The sequence below is a fragment of the Engystomops pustulosus genome, chromosome 3 (genome assembly GCF_040894005.1).
Source record: "Engystomops pustulosus chromosome 3, aEngPut4.maternal, whole genome shotgun sequence".
Classification (NCBI taxonomy): Eukaryota; Metazoa; Chordata; class Amphibia; order Anura; family Leptodactylidae; genus Engystomops; species Engystomops pustulosus.
In genome coordinates this window covers 102704135-102721806 of record NC_092413.1, presented here as the reverse complement: position 1 = coordinate 102721806, position 17672 = coordinate 102704135, and the positions used below count along the sequence as shown (strand labels likewise).

At 36.5% G+C, this 17672-nt stretch overlaps 1 long non-coding RNA gene across 3 annotated transcripts; it reads right to left on the bottom strand.

Moving 5' to 3' along the window:
• Positions 1-4564: 4564 nt before the first annotated feature.
• Positions 4565-17381, bottom strand: LOC140120520 (uncharacterized). 3 transcript variants are annotated; one of them, XR_011853840.1, is made up of 3 exons: positions 17177-17381; positions 15310-15446; positions 4565-5712 (listed from the first exon to the last, which is right to left on the bottom strand). It is a non-coding gene; the product is annotated as an uncharacterized lncRNA (long non-coding RNA). The 3 variants fall into 3 exon arrangements; XR_011853841.1 differs by having other exon boundaries at positions 4565-5706; XR_011853842.1 differs by lacking the exon at positions 4565-5712 and adding an exon at positions 12685-12861.
• Between the last annotated feature and the right edge of the window lie 291 nt (positions 17382-17672).

Genomic DNA, 17672 nt, shown 5'->3' with positions numbered 1-17672 from the left:
TAATTTTTCTGGAGGGCCACCTACCCGGTCCTCTGTTTGAAACAATTTTTGTGAGTGCCACATACAGGCACTCAATCTATTCCATTTTTCTGGAGGGCCACCTACCCGGTCCTCTGGTTTGAAGAATTTTTGGGACTGCCACATACAGGCACTCAATCTATTCCATTTTACTGGAGGGCCACCTACCTGCTCCTCTGGTTTGAAACATTTTTGGGACTGCCACATACAGGCACTCAATCTATCCCATTTTACTGGAGGGCCACCTACCTGCTCCTCTGGTTTGAAGAATTTTTGGGACTGCCACATACAGGCACTCAATCTATTCCATTTTACTGGAGGGCCACCTACCTGCTCCTCTGGTTTGAAACATTTTTGGGACTGCCACATACAGGCACTCAATCTATCCCATTTTACTGGAGGGCCACCTACCTGCTCCTCTGGTTTGAAACATTTTTGGGACTGCCACATACAGGCACTCAATCTATCCCATTTTACTGGAGGGCCACCTACCTGCTCCTCTGGTTTGAAACATTTTTGGGACTGCCACATACAGGCACTCAATCTATTCCATTTTACTGCAGGGCCACCTACCTGCTCCTCTGGTTTGAACAATTTTTGGGACTGCCACATACAGGCACTCAATCTATTCCATTTTACTGGAGGGCCACCTACCTGCTCCTCTGGTTTGAACAATTTTTGGGACTGCCACATACAGGCACTCAATCTATCCCATTTTACTGGAGGGCCACCTACCTGCTCCTCTGGTTTGAAAAATGTTTGGGACTGCCACATACAGGCACTATCCAAATTAAATTGTCTCCATAGCAGCCTCCACACGTTGTCTCCATTCCTACCTCCAAAAGTCGTCCATATAGCTGCCTCCATACATCGTCCCTTTATCAAACGAGGTGTGTCAGGCAGAAATTTGGGTTGTTTTCATGGATTCCACATCAAAGTTGTTAACTTTGTCGCCACCCTGCTGTGTAATCCACAAAATATACTTGCAAACTTTTACCATTTAGGGATATTATTTCAGCGCTTCTTGCGCATCTGTTTACATTCCCCTCACCCGCCATATCCTAAACTTATAAGAACGCTACTACACTTGATCTTATACAAAAGTGCTGTTTGGGGAGTAGCCTAGAGACAGGGGCTTGGATTTGCGAAAGCTAGCCTGGCAGCGGAGCGCCAGCTCCATGCGCATCATGCGCTTCTTGCGCATCTGTTTACATTCCCCTCACCCGGCATATCCTAAACTTATAAGAACGCTACTACACTTGATCTTATACAAAAGGTTCTTAGAAGTGCTGTTTGGGGAGTAGCCTAGAGACAGGGGCTTGGATTGGCGAAAGCTCGCCTGGCAGCGGAGCGCCAGCTCCATGCCAAGATCCAACTAACATAGTTTTAACTGCAGCACCTTTAATCTACTACTAGTTCACTGCCTCCATACATGGTCCCCTTATCAAACGAGCTGTGTCAGGCAGAATTTTGGGTTGTTTTCATGGCTTCCATGTTAACTTTGTCGCCACCCTGCTGTGTAATCCACAAAATATACTGGCAAACTTTTATCATGTACCGATATTATTTGAGCACTTCTTGCTCACCTCCTTTGGTTCCTCTCTGCCACCCATTGGTTTGAAGCCTGAGTCCATTTAGGGTATGTCGCCATGACACTCTCTAGCCTGCTGCCGCTGCCTCTGCATGCCGTCCCCTATAGTGTCAGGGTCAATTATTGCATGTTTTAGATGCTATCTAGCTTCATTCTGTCACTCTGTCATGGCCATGCTGTTGCCCATAATTTTGGCATAATGGTGCGTTTAAGCAGCCTCAGAGGCATCCATGCATGCTGCCCCTGCTGTTTCCTGTCCATTTCCGTGGTGTTTCCATCCTTTTCTGAGGTTCCCAGGTGTTTGGCCAAGCTTCCCTGTGCAGAGCCTTGGTCCCCTTGAAAAATGCTCGAGTCTCCCATTGACTTCAATGGGGTTCGTTATTCGAGACGAGCACTCGAGCATCGGGAAAAGTTCGTCTCGAATAACGAGTACCCGAGCATTTTAGTGTTCGCTCATCTCTAGTAGTAATCCATTATTTTCATAGGTGCATCCAACAGTATAAAGCAAAGTAGCAATCAACTTTAAACAAAATATTTATCTTTAATATGTATATCTAACTAGGTGAGAAAGCAGATTACTTAAAAAAAAAAACTATGCCTCCAGCATAAAACAATTGTATAGCTTTGATTCAAGAAGTTTTATAAAGACAATGACGTTCTGAGAATGTCAAAGTTCACTGTTCATTATCAGCTTTATACATACTTGGAGCTTAGCCATTTTTAATTAAACACTTTGCTGACCTCCTTAAATGGACACTTGTTGACCCAAAGACATCATGAAAAAAGTGCCAATGGAAAAGTGATTTTATAAATTATATTCTGCATATTAAAAATTAAGTCATCTAGTGAATATGTGATGCTGAATCATAATTTACAGTGGCGAGAATCTAAACAGAGAAAACGACAAATACTGGGACAAGCAGATTTACTATTCTAAATGTACCAGTTTCCTGGCACCATTTTTTAGCAAGATGTTGTAAACCTGTCATGCAAACAAATATTTGACTGCCTCATCTACGTCTATGCTCCTTGATATATAAAACAGTATAAAGGGTGACATGGCATGACCAACGAGAATACTGAATGCATCTCTGCAGAGCTCCACATTACACTATAGTAGCCAAACATTTTTACAGCCCTTAACCTTTTCCGCCATGTTTGATGGTATGGAATGCACATTACATTCCAGCACAGCCATCTCACCTGGGTCAAACACCATGGAGAGTTCCAGCATAAAATAACCCTCGTGCTTTTTAGTCACCTTTATAGTTAACTAATGAAACTTTTAAATTTATAACTTTGTTACACTGTATATATTATTTCAGTTTGCTTCAGTATTGTTCTCATTATGTAATGCAGGGTCTGCAGTAAGGGACAAATAGTAGAAATTCCCTCCCTGTGCAAAACAAGAACGGCACAAAATCACAAGAGCAGAGAACAAACACGAGACTAAAGTCAGAATACTAGGAAACAGAAATAACAAAATAATCTGGAACTTTCTATGACAAATCTATGGTAGGCATGTTTCCCACTGTGGGCAGAACATTTATGTGTTGTCAGAGTCCTGGCCATAAATAGTGATTGGGTTAGAATTCTGAAGTTGCGATAAAACAGAAGAGCAAATAGTGTTCACACTAATGATGTTCAATATAAGTGACACAATAAGGGTATGCTCAGCCACACTACATGGACAGAGGATAATGCTGTTACAAATTGTACAAATTACTTTGATTGTTTACTGCCTAGTAGTTAGGTAAAATGTGAAAGTGATGTTTAAACTGCTTAGTATTTACATATCTGAAAGGGAAAATTTGTTGATATAATCTATACACTTTTTTCCATGTTAGTATATGAAAACATAAATAACATATGATATACAGAGAAAACAGCATTTATTTTCATCAGAATAGGCCAGCATTCAAATAGAAGCAAGCTAAAATTACAGCGGTAACTCCGCCCATATTACCCTGACCCTATTTCAATTGGAGAGAATTTGAATGAAAACAACACAACTTATCCCTCAACTGTTAGGCAGGCTTTACCTTTGAAATTTGCAGGTTCATTATGACAGAACAAATTTGTTGCCCATGCACATATTTGGAAATAACACCTTGCACATACACAGCTATGCAGACTATTACACTACACTACCAGCAATAACATATTTACTCAGGACTGTATACTCAGGTTAGTGGTGTGGCATCCAAAATATCAGATGCTCCAAGTAGGGGGCTAGCTAAATGCTATTAGCACACCCCATACCCCAAATAGAATATATGGTATCTGTGTCTTTAAGACACAGGTATCATAAAGTGGCAAAAAGTGTAGACAGAGTGACCTTTGATAGCCTGATCTATGACTCCTTGAGCCCTCTATCTTCACACTGCAGCCTTGCTGGAGAGTCCGGCTGCAGATTATCCGGTCAGCACTAAGGGGGCACTGATTTATAGTGGGGAAAGTGCGCTTGCATAAAAGGGGATGGGGTTGAGAAGGCCCACCATAAATAGTTGGCACAGGGATTGTTGGGAGAGAGAATAAGGGTCACTATATAAAAGAGGGAGCACTGTGTTAAGGGGGCAGACGGAGTCTGAAAAGTATAGGAGGTCACTGTATAAGCCCATTGTATTTGTATTGGGTTGCTTTATAGTAAGGGGGTGTTGTATAGAAGGGAGGCACGATATAGGAGGCAGGTGTTGTATAGAAAAGGACACAGTATAGAAAGTAGATGGACTGTAACTGAGGTGGAGTGCTCTACAGTTATAAGTGTTAGAAATGTAAGGAAAGGGGCTAGACATATTGATAACAAAGCGGTTACAGAGTGGGTTCTCTATGCAGTGTCTTTCACCGGTTGTGGTGTAAGGTCCTGCTTAATAACAGGTGACTGAATCCCTGATCCCATCTTGCAGCAGGGGATGGTGCCTGAAGCAAAAGGCTCATCGATGGTGCACCCCTGGAAATCCCATGATTTCAATGTATGCTGCTGAAAATTGCTAATATATATCTGACCATTTAGGACTTGAATGTTACAATGTTCATTTAATGGTCAAGTGAAAGGCATAACAACAGTTTTTTTGTAAAACACGCACACATTTTTAAAGATACAAGAAAATATGATCACAAAAAAGAATAAGAAGTTTGCAAAGAGAACTAAGTATATATTACTTTTCATTATGGTTCACATATTCTCAAAAAGCAATTAAAATGAAGTAGAAATTGCACACATTGCAAATAACACATGGCTTCAGTACCTGGGTCCAGGTCTTGATCCCCATTCCCTCCTTTATGTAACCTGTTGTGGATAAAGGATAATACTCCTGCAAAAATTCTATAACAATAGAAATGAGTAATAGGAAAAATTTCCCACCCGTAACGGCCAACTTGTGGGCAATGTCAAGGCCAAGAAAAGTATGACAATTATAATGAACAAATCTACAAAACAAAAACAATTCAACTTTTTAAAGTCTTAAACTCTGTGCTGCCTCATATAACTGATACAGTTCATCTTCAATTTTGCCATAAGTGTTTCTCTATTTATCAATTTATAATTTATTTTACATGATGATATTCACTCACAGGAGTTATGTTTTAAGCCAAATAATTCATATTTTACTGTAAATTAGTTATGTAAAATAGAGGCCAATTAGGTGATGTAAAGTATTTATTATTCCAGTAAATTAACTTCTCATAATTCATTATACACAATTTTTTTAGTTTCAACAAAGTTCCTTACAATCGAACAGGATGAACAGAGACCCTTTGTATGGGGAACATCATAAGTCAGTTTTTTGGATACAAAGGCAAATACAGTGTTATAATAAACAGTAAAACATAGGGGAAAGGTTAGACAAGAAAACTAACCCAAAACTGGGACAGAAAGGTATACGAAAAAACACTGCAATAGATTTACTATTATTCAACTTCAGGACACGATCAGTGTAATTGCACAGTGTGGGGGTAAGTGAGGGAAGTGCTTAGCTTTTTCTGGATCCCAGCAGTGCCGGATGACTGGGGCTTAGGCCACGTGGTAACAGGCTGATATTTTGAGCTAGGTTTTGGATTCTCCATGGTTCTTTATTAGTCAGCACATAATTTCAGACCTAAAACTTGAAAAATATTCACTTTAAAGCTGTAACAATTGACATTTTCACAACAAAAGGAAAACTGTATTAAAGACTATATACAGGCAGTCTCCGGGTTACAAACAAGATAGGGTCCATAGGTTTGTTCTTAAGTTGAATTGTATGTAAGTGGAAACTATATATTTCATAATTGTAGATCCAGAGCAAAAATTGACAATTGAAATTTCAAATTTTTTTTGTGTAATTGGACCAAGGATTATCAATAAAGCATCATTACAGACACTTTACAGCTGATCATTGCAGCCTGGGACTTAAGTAAAACATTCAGAGAGTTTCACCAAAGGTCACAGTGGGCAGGGGGTGCGTCTTTAATTAGGGATCATCTGTAAGTAGGGGACCGCCTGTAGTCTTATATAAAGGATTCAATGTATACTCTATATAGTGTATAAAAGGTGCTAGAGTAGAGAACTTTTAACAAAACACATTCACCCTTAGTTTAGAACCAGTTTTCATATTGATATTGCTGTAAGGATAATGTATGACTATAAATGGCAATGTACCTCCAGTCTCAACCTTATCTACATTCAGAGCATTATTCACATGTTTATTTCAGCTTTTTATTTTATCACAGTCATTCCAGTAATGCTGGCATAGACTAAACACTTTTTTTTGCGCTTCTTCTATTCATGTGCCAGAACATTTTTCTGAGTCTGGATAGAACTACAAAGTGGTTGTTCTAGCTTTCAGCTTTACAGAATTGACATAGTAACTATTTACAGGTTATACATTTACTACTGTGGCATAATTTGTCGTAAAATGAGTTTATAAATGATTGAGTTGAAGGCAAGTTTAAAAAGCAAAAGTGTGAAAGAGTCTAAAAAGTCTTCAATGATAGATGCACAATTATATTAACCCTGAATACTTGCAGGAGGGCACTTTATGCCATATATTAAATAGATAAATGTACCTGTCCCTGAAACTAGGCTATATACAAAAAATAAAAACTTATTTAAAATAGGGTTTGGCTACTCTTTTACATAATTTATAAATATTCATTTTAGCATTCTTGCTGCTTACTTTAGTGCTGTCTGCAAACTCTCCGTAGATCTTTGTTTACATGTCTAAACAGTGATGACTAGGAGGGGCTATAGCAGGAAAGTTACAAATCATTCTGTTCTCCTGTCCTTGTAGCTGTCAGTGAGAATGCACAGTGACACCATTAGGATGGACTGATGGAGTGAGAAACAGGAAGTTCTTTATATATGCAGAGTGCAGCATTGTGAGAACAGGAAAAGGCTGAAGCTCTCAAAGGAGCTAAAGGTACAGCTATATATACATGCAGTAGCATGTCTATTAGAACTTATTTATAAAAAAAAATGGCCAACACTTTTAAAATATGTAAAGTTTTACTGACATGTAATTTATGAAGCATCCATCTAATTTTCAACAAAATGTTGATGGGTTTACGTTAGAATATAGTATATTGGTTTCAGAATTGCTTTTTATTGTTTATTCATATTAATTTTAATTGTTCATTATAGAAATTATCTATTGGTAGATAAAATCTCCCTTCCAAAATTGGAATAAAAATGGTATACTTGGTTACATTGTGTAATACATTATCATCTATAAATCCATAAAACTACAATGGAGAAGGGGGTTTGCATTTTTATATGATCTACATTTTATCCCATAGAAGAAACAATATTATATATTTAAAGACAAAATTATTTATACATTTTAAAAACAATAGATTCTATATTATCACCTCTTATCACATAGAATACACAAACAGATGGACTTTTTATAGAACAACACATTCATTAAGGGGGAATGACAGTTTGAAAAACAACATATGCGAGTGTACCATTCTTTACATACATCTGCTATTATACGGACTTGTAAAACACAAGATAAAGTTATAAAAAGGAAATATACTGTTCGCAAATAAAGTTTATTGTGAGAGAAACATATGGGAAGATGTTATTATTGCATTTATACTGGCTACATCATTGTGTTGCCAACTGAAAAAGAAACTTTAAGAGCAAATTGTAATTAAATAGATGAAAAAAAAACTATCAATACTATAACATTAGCTGCCTGGTGATGCTTAAGAAATATCCTTATTATGAGCTGCAAGCAGTAGCAGTATCATTGAGCTTATTAGTAGACATCATGACTGGGGTAATAGACTAATGTGCAGTGAATAACTTTGTCTTAAAATGATATTCCCATGAAGACAAGATTCTTTAATATACTCAGGACAACAAAATAACATATTCTCTAATTCACTGTTATTAACAAAAATGCTGCATTTCACAGATATAATTCCAACCTGTCTCTATCAGCCTGGTGTACAAAATGTTGGTTGCTTCAGGATCCGACCAATGATCTTCTACTGTCTAGGGTTGGGCATGGCAGATTATTCTGGCAGTTCCAGGGCTGGATACTCACAAGATCTCCTTAACCCTTTCCCGACATTTGACGTACTATTACTGCATGGCGGGAGGTGCGTTCCCGCAAAATGCAGTAATAGTACGTCAAGCTTCTGGCGCCGGCTCCTGAACGGAGCCGGCTCCAGAAGCTGCGGGTGTCGGCTATATATTATGGCCGACACCTGCCTCTAACACCCGCGATCGGAGATTTCTCCGATCGCGGGTGTTAACCCCTAACACGCCGCGGTCGCGCTGACCGCAGCGTGTCAGGGGCATTTAGCTGGAGCGGCGCTTACCGGGGGGGGGGTCCGCTGCTCTGATCGCAGCCCCGGGACTGCCGGTGCCCGGGGCTCCGCGATCCTCCTGCCGGGAGCCGGGTCCCTGCCTTCTGGCAGGACCCGGCTGTGACACACTGAGCATGCTCAGTGTGTCACATAATACAGTGTAATACATCTGTATTACACTGTATTAGGTGAAGAATAGCTTGAACAAGTGATCAATGGATCACTTGTTCAAGCTAACCTGTAAAAGTAAAGAAAAAAGGTAAAAAAACACTAATAACACACTTTTGATTAAAAATAATTAATTAAATAAAGTTAAAGTCCCCCTAAACACAAACATTCCCTATACACATCTAATAAAGTGAAAAAACCTGAAAATTTCCAAAATACCCACATATTTGGTATCGCCGCATCCGTAACAATCTGTACAATAAGTCAGAAACATTATTGGACCCACTCGGTGAACGCCGTAATAACAAAACGCGAAAAACTCGCCAAAAATGTAAATTTTCATAAAATCCCTTCACAAAAATGTTCCGAAAAGTGATAAAAAAAAAGTTATGTGCACCAAAATGGTACCACTGAAAAGGACAACTCAACACGTAAAAAATAAGCCCTAAACTAGCACTGTCAACAAAAAAATATTAAAGTTATATCCTGGAAAGATGGTGATGCAAAAACAAATGAGATTTTCTTTATATTTGTTTTTTTCCTGTAAAATATAAAAAACTATATAAATGAGGTATCACCGTAATCGTAGTGATCTAGAGAATAAAAATATTATAGTATTTTTAGTGTATGGTGTACGACCCCAAAATATACAAAAAAAAAGAACCCAAAATTGACAATTTTCTTTTCCTCCATACATTAAAGAGTTAATAAAATCTCATCAAAAAGCTACAGACCCACTAAAATGAAGTATTTGTAAAGTTCATCTCATGTTGCAAAAAATAAGCCCTTATATGTCCAAATTGCCAAAAAAATAAAGATTGTATAGCCATTATAAAGTGACAATGCATAATCTGCTCTGAATGGCGCAGCTCCCCTTCGATGCCCTGGCGTGTGCCCATACAGCAGGTTACCACCACATATGGGGTATTACTATACACGGGAGAGATTGGGTATCAAATTTTGTGGAGCGTTTTGTTATTTTATCCACTGAGAATTTGTACATTTTATGAAAAACACATTGATTTAGTAAAAAAAAAAAATTTCAAAATTGCATCCGATTTTGTTTTAACCCCTGTAAACCAATTAAAGGGTTAACAAACTTAATAAAAGTTGTTTTTTACGTACGTTGAGGGGTGTAGTTTCTATAATGGGGTAATTTATGGGGTTTTACTTTTATTTAGGCCTCTCAAAGTGACTTCAAACCTGAGCAGGTCCCTCAATAGCAGGATTTTGCTTTTTTAATTAAAATGTGAAAAATCGCACCTAACGTTCAAAGCCCCATAACATCCTACAAAAATGATAGTATGTATAAAAATCCACGGAGGTATAAAGTAGACATTTGGTGAATGTTAGTTATTATGTTTTCTGGTGTTATGACTCATGTGTGGAAAAAGTAGAACATTTTGAATTTAGAAAATTGAGAATTTTTCCAAATTTTCACCAAATATCTGATTTTCTCATAAATAAATGCAAAACATACAACCAAAATTTTGTAACTAACATGAAGTACAATGTGTCACGAGAAAACAATTTCAAAATCACTTGGATATGTTAAAGCGTTTCGAAGTTATAACCACTTGTAGTGACACAGGGCAGATTTGAAAAAATGGGCCGTGTCAGGAAGGAGAAAAGTGGCTTCTGCGTTAAGGGGTTAAAATATAGGAGATTTTTTTATTGTCGTCATGTTTAACTAATTAGGTACTAGTTTTTAGGTACCGTGAGTGGTATAGATAAAAATGGATATGGAGCTGCACGATCTCTGTAGGCAATGAACGTAGGGGTCCAATGATTGTAGAAAGTGCATAATGTATCTGTAACTAGCAAGAAATGTAATAGTGAAAAGTACTCTTGTAATTCAACTTGACTGTAATTGGCAGAGATTAATGTATAACTCTGTGTAATCATGCTTATGTTATGCAATGTAAAAGAAAAACTCAATAAAAATTATTTAGGAAAAAAATTGAGAACTTTCTTTGGGAAAACCCCTTTAAGGGGAGATAATTCTTAATTATATAGAATCAGAGAGTTGAGGGTTCAATGGAGAACTTGTTTGACTATATTTCCTATTGTTAGGCCATATTAATAAATGTAATGCAAGTTTGTAAGTACGTAAAATTTTTTTTAAAGCAACACTATTTAGTGAATGGTTCATTGTTCTAACAATGATATAGAATGTGAGCCCCCACGGGCAGGGTCCTCCTGTTATTGTCTCCTGATTACTGTATTTATCCTTGCATTTATTCTTGTCTTAATTTAAAATATGTGAAACCCTTATTAATTGTAAAGTAGCATGGAATTCATGGTGCTCTATAAATAAATAATAATAAATGGTTTCAATAGTGAAATCCATATTCTAGGGTTCTTCCAGAAACTAAGATGTATGTGTATCTTCTAAAATAAGTCACCAATATTTGAATTCGTTTTAACCGATTCAAAATGATCATAGATGAAACTAAGTATGTTACAAAATAAATAGTGAAAGACCTAAAATAACTAAAGAGTAGCTGCAATAATAGAATACTGTAACACAATGTTAAATTTAGAAGTTTATGTAAACTAGTGACATCTTACCATACAGTGCAATTGAAATCAGTAAAATATTTGAGAAGAGATTCATGTTTATGAACATTTCTGTACAGATCTGTACAGAGAAGTGGCATGACACGGTCAGCTAAATTTGTCATTTCCTTTAAGAAATTTGCAGACAAACTTTATGTAAAGTAACTTTTACTCTAGATTATTCTCTAGAGATTATTCTCTATCAGTTTCTTAGACCCTGATAACTAGATGTAAGAAACTTTAATATCAATTTTAATAGTTTTAACTTATTGCACAATATTCCAATAACATTTTTTGAAATGAACAAAGAGTCAGAAACACCGACTGAGTAAGACTTAGTAAAACTTCATAAAATTTTAAAAGACATTAAGTAATCTGAAAAGCTAACCTTTCATGTGGGGTCATACTGTATTCAAGAGAAAAAGACTTATAACTATGCTTTAATATATTTGACTTTTATCAATTTTGTGTAAATGTAAGTGGAATGAAGATATTCTGCATCACTATTTCATATCTCTCTAAGTTCATACCTGACCCTAACGAAAGAATTTAATATAAAATCTAAATGTATCATAGTGTAATGTAATTCAACTCAGAAATGAATGTATCTACAGTATGTGTAGCTATCCATAAAAGAAGCTAGAGAGTTCTCATTTTAATACTTCATCACATATTGTTAATGAATAAATTATGGCATTTCTAGTTCAAAAAAGAATTCAAGTAAGGTGAGAAAAAAAGAACAGTTTGAAATATAAAAATGAAGTGGGTTGACTTTAAGACTCAATTGAGTATAGGTTAATATTTTTCAAAACAATAGTCATAGAAATTTCTAATTCTAAAGAATACCGGTGTTAAACAGAAACCTTCAGTTCATTCAGTCATGCATCCTTTACTAAAAATAGAATAATACACCTGCAGCGCTTATTAGGTTTACCATCAATATTCAGTTTACCTTATTCTCTTATATTAGGGTTAGAGGAGGATAACGGACAGCCATTGAAGTGCAGTGATCCTAGACTAGGGCAAGTTGTACATGCCAGTATTTAGCATTAGTGTTTGTGAGCCTAAACCAGGAATGGTTGCTACAGGGGAAGAATAAATTAGAATAATTTGTACATTGTGTACGTTTAGGATACATTTCTGATTTTCATAGTATCACAGTATAGTATCATAGTATCATAGTATATAAGGCTGGAAGGAGACGCAAGTCCATCAAGTCCAACCTTTAAGAATTAAATAAATGTTTTATCCCCATAACCCGTGATATTTTTTCTCTCCAGAAAGTCATCCAGGCCTCTCTTGAACATGTACATAGAGTCCGCCATAACAACCTCCTGCGGCAGAGAGTTCCACAGTCTCACTGCTCTTACAGTAAAGAACCTTTGTCTATGGTGATGGTAAAATCGCCTCTCCTCTAGGCGTAGAGGATGCCCCCTTGTCCTGGTCACAGGCCAAGGTATAAAAAATCGGGGGGGGGGGGGGCGGGCCATCGGACGATCCGATGGATTCGGACTAAGCGCGGGATTTAATATTCAAAATTGTGTCGCAAGCCATCTACTTACATGCACGGGGAAGAAGAAGGTGAACTACGGCGGACCTCAGCAGGGAAGCGACACATGCAGGAAATTGGACGCACGATCTTAGTGAATTGCGGCAGCTCCGAATCCTCGTCGGACAACGCACCTCGGGGATCACGACGTGATGGGTAAGTAAATGTGCCCCAATGCCTATGATATTCCAGAATAGAAGGAGCAGAGATAAATTGAATAAAATACAAGCTATACTGAAAGGGGTTGTCCACTTGGTAATACAATTTTCCAATATATTTTCTGTATCAATTGGTCACTGTTTTCTAAATATCTGCTTGCTGTCCTGCTATAGAAAGCTTCAATGTTTACTTCTAGTGGATAGAAACTAGAACTTGTGATGGACACACAGGTGCACAAGTCGCTATTATCATTGATAGTAATCAGAGCCATGTGATAATAATGGCTTTTGCACATGTGTGTCCATCACAAGACCATGGCAGATTTTTGTTCACTGGAGGTATATCAGGACAGCAAGCAGAGATCTAGAAAACCATGAGGAACTGATACAGAAAGTATATTGGAAAATTGTATAACTTTTCCTTACACAAACAATATCAATAATTTGCTGAAAGTAGACAACCATTTATATGCCTGCTGAGCTTCTGCTCTTTCATATATTGACACATCAGCCTGTATTTCCAAGGTGACAACTTCATTTTAAATTGCATATGCATATAAAATGTTTAAAAAAAATAACGATAAACATAAAATAACTACCGTATATATGTAACACATAAATTACTTATCCACCAATGAATGTATATCCCCATATGACAACGAAACCATTAATGCTAACACATAGTGTATACAGATATCATAACATTATCGTAACATGTATCAAATCTTTAAAATTAGGTCAAATTCAAAACTATATTTTTTATATGTTAAAAGATTTGATAGTTCAGACCTTAAACATATAATATGAAATCAGACAGTGGTGGTCAAAACATACACAAAGTCAAAAGACTCCAAAAAAGAGGCATCTTAGACTCTAAGTCAGTCTAAGAAAATCTCCAAATATCTCACACATAAGTGTAATTCAAGCAAAACTACATTCCACAGTATAAACCAACTTATTTCGTGTCAGTAAATACCTCATTTATAACAACAGCTTTCACAGTACCATACTCTACAATATTTAATCAAATTACTACATGTCAGTAAATATCTCATGCACTATATGAGAAGTTTCCAAAGCGTCATTTACGTTGACTTTTTCTTCTCTGCCCACTGTAGATTTACAGAAGGTGGCCCGGGTCCCTAAAGCTTGCGCATGGTGTATTTAAGGTTCAAGCTTTAAGAGACTTTTTGGGGAACCCTGGTGAGAAGATAGAAGCAGTATTTACCCCCACAAAACACTTTATTGAAACAAATATCACTTAGAAATTTATAACTTTTGGGATAAATTGGGATTAACACGTATTATACAAATTGTTACACTTGGGATTGATATGGTCAATTTGGGTTGACAGAAAAAGATTATGTTAGATAATGAAAGGTGTTCATCATAGATGCTGAAAATGTTATGTTTACATAATGCTTTTAATACAGTCCTTAATTTGTAGGCACTATCGGGAAGAGGGAAATGGCTAAATCTCCAAAGTGAACTATGGTAAACTATGGGTAAAGTTTAGTGGTCAATGTGCAGTGAATGTATTTGTCTTATAAACTGTCATGGTATATGTTGAATGAAGTATTTATAAAAAGGATAAAATCCATGCACCATGACTGTGGTCCTTTCAAAATCAACTTTTACAATTATCCTATTTAATGAATCGCTCTGAAGGCATCCCCAAAGCACCATCCATGCTGTAACTTCACAGGCTGTTACACTGTGCAAGAGCACGTCCACCTGCTTTCTGTTTGGGGTTACATCAAACAGAGGGAGATGCAGATGGAACTGGGGGATTAATAGTTTATATTTTAAGTATTCCATAAGAATTATAAATACTATTGCATTTATATTGCAACTTATTAAGTTTACCCAATCCTGGATCGCATATAGACTATGTTAGCCAAGGTAGGTTGAACCAAATTCAGGTCTTTAAGCTGTGGCAGTGTGTACTGGAGCTCTGGAGCAATTAAGGTACTGAGAAGTGCTAAAGAACAGGTAAAAGAGCTGGTATGAAAAAGTGTTCCATGAAATGTATGGAAAAACATTGTTTTATTGATTTGGTTGAACTGCAGGAGCTAAGAGGAATGCGGAAAATACACAAAGCCTGCTTTGTAAGGTTTCATGTGAATTGTATCAGCATGTCGAAAAAATGCAAAAAATAAAAAATTTGTACAGGGATCATTGCAAATTTAATGCATTTTCCATGAGTGGGCTAGACATATGTGATAATGCATGGGATGCTTACAAAAGACAAAAGAAACCTTAAATATGTAAAATAATTTTCTTTTTTTATTGACACAAAATATAATTCTTTTTAGTTAAACATAATGTGACATAAACCAACTCAGGAAGAAAAAGCTTTGAATTAAACACAAAGGTAATATTCTATAAAAATAGATCCTTTCTCCAAAAGCAATTATATAAGCTAACACTGCTGTCATATTTTGTATCATAATATAATCTTTAGTTACCTTCCGGATTTTCAATTTGACAGGAAACGGTGTACTGCCATATTTATATATCAGCATTCTTCTGAGAAGACTAAGTGAATGAACAAAGAATAAATAATGTAATTCTCTTCTGGAGTAGAACGTCTTCTGTTTAATGCCTGGAGAGAAACAGGAGAGACACATAATTAAGGTTCTGTAAATGCACATGGAAATGTGACATTTTCCTTGACTGACACCAACCGCACAGAGAATAATAGATTTTTCACTTTCTGTCAAATAAGATTTTGGTCATGGTCAAAATTACCAGCCTAACGGAACATGAGTCTAATAAATATTCCTCGTCAGCTGGCCTGTTTACTGCTCCAAGGGACTAACGTACACACATGCCAACCAGAATTTAAAGTTTCAGAGAAAATCAGAATGTGGTGGCAATAAATAGTATTTTACTTCTCTTTGTCATGAATTTGGTGATTTGTTAACATACAGAGATTAATATTAATATATTAATATTATATATAATATATTAATATTTTATATATTAATATCAGCATAGACCACTGTTTGTTATACATATACTAAAATATTAAATTAAGAGATGCATAAATTAGGGCATATAATGACATAACTTGACCCATTCCAAGGTCACATGTTTTTTTTTTTACTCTTTATTGCTTTCCTGTCTTCAGTGTATATTTACAGAGGGAACTATTTCCTATTGCTGTAAATTTCTACTAGAGCTATAGATATTACACTATTTTGAATGGACCATGCTACATTTTTTTCTAAAAGTGTATCTTAAAAGTGTATTTTATTTTATTGTACAGGTTACAGATATGGCAAACTGTTTGTTTGGAGAATTTCACATTTTATTCTGTTTGAGAATTTTACACTTGGGGCAATTAGGGGAATTTTATTTTGAATTAAAAAAATGTACAAATTTTTTTTTTCCACTTTTTTTGTCCCCCTCTGAGACTTGAACAAGTGATCACATCTGATCACTTGTTTGATTTATGTACTGATTTATGGCAGTGTATTTGAACAGTCAGCCGGGAGGAGAGGTGGGTAACCCCTTCAGTAGTCTAAAGGGTTAAACGGCTGGGATTGCGGCTATCAAGAACGGTGCTCATGCAGAGGCTCGGCTGTCAAGTACAGCCGGCCTCCTGCAGGGATTGCACAGGCTCTGCTTCCCAGCCTGTGCGATCCATATGACTTTGGCAAACGTCATGGTGGCCTAACAGAGGTTCACCATGATGTTCCCAAATGTCACGATGACTTAAGGGGTTAGTAAATGTAGGCCCATGTGATTTTCAAGTAGTCCAGAGGCTAGATCTTTAACCATTTACCAGTAAACCAAAAAAAAAAATTCCCTTCACCTAACAGTTTCCTTTTTTTTGGTATCTCAGCAGCACAAAGCAAGGAACTAGTTTTATTGTGTCTTGAGTTCAAGGATGTGGGACAGGAGGGCTAATATGTTTCCCCAAAGAGTGTTTTTTCAGGACAGAGCGGAGGGCAGAGCATTAACAGGTTAAATGCAGCCCTGGATTGAGCTAGGGCTTGCTATTACTTAAGGAAGCAATCTGTTATCTCAAGTATAGGGATGTGTCTTAAAGCTGTATACTTGCAAGTAAGTGAATTGTTACAATGTTTTTGTAGGATAGAAAACACATTTTTCAGGTTTTCATTTTGTCAGCGAACAAAACCACAATACTGCACTTAAATGACCAACATAAAGCTGTGGGTAAAAGTAAAAATTTTTAAGAACAAACTTTCGAAAACATTTTACAGAAAAGACTCACCTCAGGAGGTACATTATAAAACACAGGGCAGTAAAGATGAGGATAAGGTATACATGTTCCCTGTAAACATAACAAATCTGCATTATACTCACTAGAAGATGACTAGAAGTACATAGTGGTTTTAGTGTTCATCGACTCCTGACCGAGATGATTCATAATAAGAAAACGCTGTTCAATAGCTGCAATATTCTGGGAGACAGAAAAGCTATTCCAGTGATCAAAATTGCTCTCTTAAGACTGTTTGCAGAAATGGTTTTATAGGACAGTTTTAGTTAATTTAATCCATCTTTTCTCTTCTTCTGACAACAATAAGTTCTCACTGTTGTCTAGAATTGTTCTAAAGTCTCCAGTAATTGCAGCTTTATGGCAGGAATGTTCTTTTGTGCAGCTGGGAGTTACTCATCATGTGGATGTAAGTAATAGTGCCCATATAGTACATTTAACCATGGAGAAAACTAAAAAATGCATTGTTTTGCTCTCCTAGCTGTATATAAAATATAAAACTAAGCACAACGTGCTATACATACTTGACTAAATATTATAAAAACCTGGTAACTTTAGTAGGAGTAATTGACCCTCTGATAGGAT